Source organism: Arachis hypogaea, chromosome 14 (genome assembly GCF_003086295.3).
Source record: "Arachis hypogaea cultivar Tifrunner chromosome 14, arahy.Tifrunner.gnm2.J5K5, whole genome shotgun sequence".
In the NCBI taxonomy this organism is placed as follows: domain Eukaryota; kingdom Viridiplantae; phylum Streptophyta; class Magnoliopsida; order Fabales; family Fabaceae; genus Arachis; species Arachis hypogaea.
In genome coordinates this window covers 31591868-31600946 of record NC_092049.1, presented here as the reverse complement: position 1 = coordinate 31600946, position 9079 = coordinate 31591868, and positions in this window count along the sequence as shown.

Genomic DNA, 9079 nt, shown 5'->3' with positions numbered 1-9079 from the left:
CATATTATTTTGAAGCCCCGGATGTTAGCTTTCCAACGCAACTGGAACCGCCTCATTTGGACCTCTGTAGCTCAAGTTATGATCGATTTAGTACAAAGAGGTCAGGTTTGACAGCTTAGCAATTCCTTCAATTTCTTGTATTCCTTCCACTTTTGCATGCTTCCTTTCCATCCTCTAAGTCATTCCTGCCCTATAAACCCTGAAATCACTTAACACACATATCAAGTCATCGAATAGTAATAATAGAGGATTAATAATTAGCAATTTTAAGGCCAAAGAAGCATGTTTTCAATCAAAGCAAAAATTAGGAAGGAAAATGTAAAACATGCGAATTATATGAATAAGTGTGAGTTTAGTGGATAAAATCCACTCAATTAAGTACAAAATGTACCACGAAATAGTGGTGCATCATTGGTGAAACGAATTGGATGGATTTTGGAAGGAATTTTGTGCTGAGGCATACTCAAATGGTGAAGAGTTTTGATATAAAAAATTTGGAGGTGAGGTTGGGCAATTTTGCATATATATGTCCAGAAATGATGGCTCTTGATAAATGGGGTATGGATCATTGAATTTTCTTTGAAATTGACCTTCCCAACCACAACTTGAGTAGTTGTTAAATTCATCAAAATATGGATCATTTTATTGCCTTGGGAAGTATCCCATTTGGGTTTGATTGCTCAAACCCCATCATTCTTTGTTTTTGATATTCCAAGCCACCATTAGGATAGTAACATGAATTATTTTGTGGTGGTGAAAAATATCACATGCAATTTGATTGACCAAAGGGTGACGTATACTCCATTCTTTCTTGCAAATACTCTGTAGCAAACACAATCACCAAGAAAAATTAAAATTCCTTATGTCACAAATAAGGAATTCTTAGTGAGGCAATATCACAAACACTTAACTAGCAAGAGAAAAGAAAGACTTAAAAGTAATTAAATGACTAAAACAAAGAAAGAAAAAGTGTCTAATCTAAGTAATCAACAAACCGGTAGTTTGCTAATCACAATTAATCCATGTCAATGGCACCAAAAACTTGATACGGATTTGATAAACTCAATATCCACCGGCAAGTGCACCGGGTCGTAATCAAGTAATAACTCACTTAGAGTGAGTTCGATCCCACGAGGATTAACGGATTAAGCAAGCAATAGTTGATTGATTAATTCAAGTTTGAGTGATGATCAATTAAATGACAAGAAGTAAATGAAAGCAATAAAATGATAAGAAATTAAATGACAAGAATGTAAAGAACAAGAAAGTAAAGGGCTGGAAATTAAATTGCATGAATATAAAGAATGGATGAGTAAATAGCAAGAATTAAGAATTGGAGACATTAGGGATTGGAGATGCTAGATCCTCCTGAATCAGTGAACTTTTCTTTTCTCTTATTCATGCAATGTTAGATCTCTAGCGGATCATAAATAATTAGGTTCCAATTCCTTGGTAACATAATTTCTCTAGACATAATCAAATGCCAATTCCTTGGTCCAATTCTCATGAAAATAGGTGAAGCTTGAATTTTAATCTAAAGCCACACAAATCCTAAGATCCCAATTTCATAGTGATTATATGTCACATATCAAGCTCTGAATCAAAATCAAATTCATTGTGAGAAGAGTCTCTCAAACTGAATTACTATGATCCCTTTTCCAAGGCTCACATAGAATTCTAATAGGGTATAGGGTGACCGACAAGTACAAGGAGAGAGGCGGGCTTGACGACTGAAACATAGACAGTGATGCCAACAACAACTCCAAGCAAACCTTTTGGCGACGCAAGGAGAAGGGATCTAGGAGAAGGGGATAAGTGACGATGAAACTCAGCGCTGGCTACTGCTGCTGATGGCTGGGATGGAGCTTAGAGAGAGAAGGGGTATTTAAAGAGCGAAGGGTGTAATGGCTGCTAGGTTTGTTTGAGGAGAGAGAAGGGGAGTTTTATATTTTTTAATTAAAAACCGAAAAAAACTATCCAGTTCATGTAGTTTACTAGTTAACTGCCAATTTAACCAGTTTTTTGCTAGACAGTTTTTTACTTCAACCAAACTGGCCTTAAGACCAATTTTTGGTTAACCTGATTGATCTGACCGGTTCAGTTTAGTTTCATAACCATGGTTATTAACAAGGAAAAATCACACTCGTTTAAGGAGGGGAGCTCGGGTGGGAGGCTTTTTAAGCCAAATTTTTGCTGCGTCACATGTTTCCGGAGCAGGCATGTCTCCTGCATGCAAACACACTGTCAATGCGTAGTCCTTGTGTTGAAAAAGTGGTAAAAAAGTGAAGGAAATCTCTAAAAAGCTGCGCATATTCTCTAAAAAATCAAAAGGAATCTTTAAGCCACTTGCAGTAATACACAGCCCCTGTGTTGATGGAGGCTCGCCATGCGTCCTTCTTCCTTGCAAAAGCTGGTTCCACTGAAAGCAACATGCAACCTGTGTTGATGGGGGCTCGCCACACGTCCTTCTTCCATGCAAAAGCTGGGTCCATCAAAAGCAACACCCAGGTCGCGTGTTGGCTCAGACATGTTGTAGCTCTACATTCCTGCACAACACACCATGATGGAATACAGATGCATAACCCTCAAATGTTTTTCATATTAAAAATAATTTTTGATACTTTTTTTACGTGCTTTCTTTTTTTCGTATGTGTACGGTTGTTTTTTCTTCTTTTTCTCTTTCTTTTTCTTTTGCTTTCTCTTTTGTTATGGTTGTTGTCACCACCACCTCTTCTTCTTCTTCTTCTTCTTCTTCTTCTTTATTCATTTAAAATTTTCTCTTTCTTTCCTTTCAATATTATCATCACCATCATCATATTATCATCATCATTATTATCTTCTTCTTTTAGTTAAATATCACATCATCAGTTTAATAATAATACATAAAAACAATTTATGAATGACATAGAGATTTTTAGTAAATAACGCAAGAAAACTTCAAAGAGGCACAAGTCCAAAACTGACTCACTTAACCAAAAAAAATACATTTAAATGTGTTTTAAATTCAAAGGACACATCAAATTGTTGCAAATAAGAAATAAATAACTGAATCTCTTATATATTAGTACAATATCATACAATCAATTCAATGATAAAAAATACATCATTTAGTTATAAATAAAATAGGAATTTTTTATAAATGACATAAGAAATTTTTAAAGAATCACAACTTCAAAACCTAAACTCGCTCAACCAACAAAATACATTCAAATGTGTTTTAAAACAAAAAAAATACATCAATTTGTTGCAAATGATACAGGAACGACTAAACTTCTTCTATATCTACTCAACTAGTTCAATGATTAGAAAAGTACATAATATAGTTGGAAATGATATGGTTAAGAAATTCAGATGTCATAGTTAAGAAATTTTTGTGTCAAAATTAAGAAACTTCTTGTATCACAGTTAAAAAGTTTCAAGGGTTATTTTTTTGATAAATTCTGCACAATTCAAAACTTTTCTTCCTCCTCCTATATTTCATTATCATCATCATCATCTTCTTCTTTTTCTTCTTGTTTTACATTCTCATAATTCTTGCTATACTCTCTTAAGAATAACTTGTGTCACAGTTAAGAAATTTTTCGTGTCATGGTTAAAAAGTTTTGATGCTATTTTTGATAAATTTTGCACAATTTAAAACTCTTCATCATTCTTCTTCTTCTCCTTCTTAACAAGAATAAAAACAAGAAAGAGAAGAAAAAATCACACAAAGAAAAAGAAGAAATAATAAAATGCTGCAATAACTACCTGGAGGATAAGGAAGAGAAGAAATAAAAAAACGCAGCAACAATAGCAGCAATAAAAGAATGACGATAAGAAGGAAACACGCAAAGAAAAAAAAGAAAAGCGAAGAAGAAAAAGAAGTGTGTGATTCATATGCACATTACGTGAATGGTTGAGTTTGGGCTAACTTGATTGACAAAAATATTTGGATGTATAGAAAGATTGATTGAAAAAAATAATGATATGCTATCGACAAAATTTATTATTTAGTCAACAAAATTTGTTAATTTTATCCATATTTAGTTAACAAAAATATTTTTATATATAATATTTAAAAAATATAATATTGACTAAATTATACTAAATTTTAAATTCTATTCTAATAATATAAAAATAAAATATTAGTCTTAAGTGTTAATTAATATTAATAAAATATTATTTCAACATTTATTATATTAAAATAATAATTATAGTGGTCTTTAGAAATAAGTGATATGAAACGATATTGGCAACTAATAAATCTAATTAAGTTAGCTCAATTACTAGTTTATTCATTAAAAATCAAGAAATCACTCATAGAATCACACATTTTTTTCTTTTGTGCGATTGCATGTTTTTTCTACGAAAAAAGAACCAATTTTATCCGTAAAAATTACAAATTCTGATACAACCATCCATGTAAGATCGAAACAATTTTTCTTTTCATTTTTTTCTTCTTTTGTGTGATCACGCATTTTTTCTTCTATGAAAAAACAACCAATTATATTTATGAAAATTTCAAATGTTGACAAAACTTTCCATATAAAGATTGAAACAAATTTCTACCTATAAAAGACTGGCTCTCGGAATCCAACATGTGGCATGTTTATTGTTGAGGTGATATTCTAATTTTATTTTTCTTTTATTTAAATTAGATTCAGTTGGGGTATAATAGAAAAATTAGTAAATTGGAATTATCATTATATGTTTCTTCTCCTTCATATGTCCTATTATTGTTTCTTCCCAAATTATAAATCTTAACATGTCTAGGCACATGATGAACGAATTTTTTGTATGGTTTAGAATTTCACAAATAAATTTTGGTTACAAGTATAGTTGCTAAACCAACAAACAATCCTCAATAAAAAATTTGTTTGTCACAAGTACAAAATCAATAAAAATAACCGAAGTATTCAAATATCGGGTCGTCTCTCAAAGGAATTGCAAGGAAGTGTGCTCAATTATTGATTATGGCAAAGTGTTTTGGGGTTTTGAATAAAGAACAAGAAAAGTAAATTGCAAGAAAATAAATGAAAACTCAAATGATAAAAAGATCTTGGCAAGGGTTGTTGGTTAAGAATCTTTATCCTTGTCACTAACCACAATATGATAATTGCAAGGATTAATCCCATTAAGTCATCCTCTAACGAGTAAAGGAAAGTCAAATGAGCTACATTAATCCTAATCCGAAGGTCCTAACCATCTCACTAATTAATTTAGGGAAAGCTAGAGTCAATGGACACCAATCATCAACCACTTGGACATTAGCAACTCAAGTTCACCCAAATTGTCATCCCAAGCCAAGAACACAAAAATCTACTCTAACATCCTTCCAAGTATTTTGTCAAACACTTGGAAGGCATAAAAGAAAAGTATGGTAAAATTGCAAGAAATGTAAATCTATAACTACTCAATTGCAAAGAATTAACAACTCAATTAAACAACAATGGAATATAAAACATGAATTACAATAAAAGGAAATCCAAATCCAACAATATTGCATTAACATAAAAGAGACCTCAAAGGGGAATTTAACAAGAAAACTAAGAGAGCATAGGTGTAACAACAAGAAATTGAAATAGAAACAAGATAAAAATAGGAAATTAAACCTAAATCTAAGAAGCATCAAACCTAATCCTAACCTAATTCTAGAGAGAAGAGGGAGCTTCTCTCTCTAGAAACTAACTAAAGTCTCATCATAACACTTCCAAGAGCTCCCCCCTTGACTCCTCTTGAATTCTACATCTAATAGACTCAGAAATGAGTTGGATTTGGGCCTGGAAAGGTCAGAAATCGCCCCCAATATTTTCACTTTAATGATGTCACGTGCGAGCATCGACGCGTATGCATGGGTCACACGTACGCGTCGATTGGCAGTTTTACTTTCCACGCGTACGCGTCATGTCACGCATACGCGTCACCATGCGACTTCATATCCATGCGTGCGCGTCGATGAATGCACCCCAAATCCTTGATTTTCCATGATTTCTCCACTTTGCATGCTTTTCTCTTCACTCCTTTGATCCATTCCTAGCCTTTTCAACCTGAATTCACTAACATACACATCAAGGCATCTAGTAGAATCAAAGGTAAATTAAAATTAGCTATTTTGAGGCCTAAAAAGCATGTTTTCACTCTTAAGCACAAATTAGGAGAAAATTACAAATCCATGCTATTTCATTGAATAAATGTGAGAATAATGGATAAAATCTACTAAATTAAGCACAAAATGTACCACAAAATAGTGGTGTATCAGCACAATAGTGGTAACCCTTGCCTTCGAATAGAAACTTCAGCGAAGGGGCTTCGTCTTCCATGAGAAGCCAAGAGAAGAATATTTCTAGGAGATATATCTTTGAGCAGAGCATGATGTTGCTGCAATTTGGAACATTGAAAAATATTAAGAGATGATTTATTCATTGTCCTCTATAAATGTTAAGACATTTTATTTTCGAATTATGTTATGAGGGGACACATTTAAAAGCTATCTTACTCTTTCTTTTTCTGATATACACAATGAACTACAAGTATTTTGCGTATTGATGAAATTAAAGGAGATTGGAAAGGTTTGAAAAAAGTACTCGTTCAAAAAAACCATGATAATTGATGCGCTATGTGTGATGAAGATTGTGATGAACAATTAGGGTATGACTTGTGGCTATTTTTTGTTGTTTACTAATGTGTTTACGGTGCAATATGTTGCTAGTGATGAATAATTAGTTGTGGGTTTATGGATGAATTTATACACAATTTGCAATAAAGAACCTTATTGCATCATTATGTGTATTTTGTTTTGGATGGAATTGCTGGCAATTTGCAACAATAACTTTTTTGCATCAAACATTTGTGTTAAAGTTGTTTATGTTGAAAAGAAGTAGTATGACCACAATCTATTCTATTTGTGTTAAATAATTTGTTATTGTTATTATATATTATTCAATTAAAGTGTGAATACAATAAGATCCTTGATTAAATTTAAAGATTTATCATTATGATAATTATCATAATAATGAGATCAATAATTTGTTATTGTATTATCATTATGATTAAATCTTTCATAACTTAATCTAAGTTATTTTTGGTTATAGGGTTATTAAAAAAGACATTAATAATTCATATTATACATACATATATATATAATTATTTTCATTGGATGAAGATTAATAAATCTCATTTATTAAATTATATATATGTGGTGCATATAGAGATACGACCAATGAACTAATTCACTCTAAATATTCTTAATAGTTATAATTACCACATATTTATCAATAGGGAATTTGATGCCATGGCATCTTGGCTGGCTTTACAAGCCATTTTTAGTATGTTTTAGGTTAGTTTCATGTATTTTCTTAGTCAACAAGTAAGCATTCAGATGAGTTATGTATGCATATCCTGATTCAATCAACATTGTGAATTATACACATTTTCATGAGATTAATGCAAATAACTACTTGATGCAATGAATGATGCATTATCTTGTGATTATAGCAAAACTTTGATGCAATTATTTGATTGATGATAGGCAAAAAGAAGTAGAGGAAAGCAGGAGAGGAGTGGCGTTAGTAGCCAAGTTAGTGCCACTAACGCCAATGTTAATGTGGAGGGACCAAGGAAGAGCTGCATTAGTGACAAAGTTAGTGCCACTAACGCAGGCACTAACGTAAGCGACACACCTCCAAAGGAACCAAGGAAGAGCTGCATTAGTGGCCAAGTTAGTGCCACTAATGCAGGCACTAACGTGAGAAACACCCCTCCAAGGGACCAAGGAAGAGCTGCGTTAGGGCCAAGTTAGTGCCACTAACACTAGCATTAACATGAGCGACACAAATCCAAGGCTCCAAGGAAAAGCTGCGTTAGTGGCCAAGTTAGTGCCACTAACGCCAGCACTAACGTGGACAAAGCAAAGAAGAGCTGCGTTAGTGGCCACGTTAACGCTACTAACGCCAGTACTAACGTCAGCGAGCCATGCAATGTACAGAGTGTTATCCACAATAACGTCCTCACTAACGTCAGTGCTGCTTCAACTAATACCTTCCAGAAAGTTGAGAAAAGCTCAAAGAGTCTGCTAATTGCTTCAACTAAGGCCAAGGGCCCACATCCAAGTACTTGAAGACTCATTTGAAGATCACACAAGTAGTATATATAGGAAGAGTTTTGAACTAGGGTATTACGGACTCTTACAGAGAGGATCCGAATTAGGATTTTCTTTCTGCATTTAGTTTACTTTTCATGTACTTTTCTTTTCTCTTTGTGTTTTCAGAGCAATGATGAATGATAAGAATGGATTTTGCACCGGTTTAGATTTTTCCACTCAAGATAACTTACGTTGTAAGTATAGACCAAACCGGAAAATTAAATCCCAAACATCAAAGTTTAATATTTCTAATTTAATCCAAGAGTAATTCAACCTTGGGTCGTCTTCCCTAGGAGTTACAATTAAGTGTACAATTATTGGCTATGGGAGAAATGGAGGTTGGATGATGGCAATTGGCAAGAAATGTAAATAGCAAGGAATTGAAAAGAAAGCAATTAAATGACTCTTGGCAAGAAGTGGGTAATCTAGGTTTCCTATCCTAGTTGTGGACCACAAACATGGCAATTGTGTGGAATCAATCCAAATCAGTTAATCCTCCTTGAGAATTAGTCAAAAGGCGTAATTGATCTCAATCCATAAGTCCTATTCAACTCACTAATTACTTAGTGAAAGACTAGCGTCAATGGAAACCAAACCAATTAACCATTCTCACACAATGCGTAATGGACATCCACAACTCAATTCTAGCCAAACACCCAATTTCTCAACCAAGAGTGTGAAAACTAAACATGCAAGAAATTAAACATTAAAGCAATAAAAGTCAAAGCAATTAAATGCAAGGAAAGGAAATGGCAAGAAAGTAACTTAGCATGCAAGAAATTAAATGAGAGCAAGTAAAAGTTAGGGGAGGAGCTCTGTGGGTTTATGTGAATGAAATCCACTCAAATCAAACCAAAATATATCATAAAATATGGACTCATCAATGAACTAAACCCCACACCATTAGGGGAGGAGCTCATTTGTAATTCTAATGAATGAATGAACTTTTTCTTCTTCTCA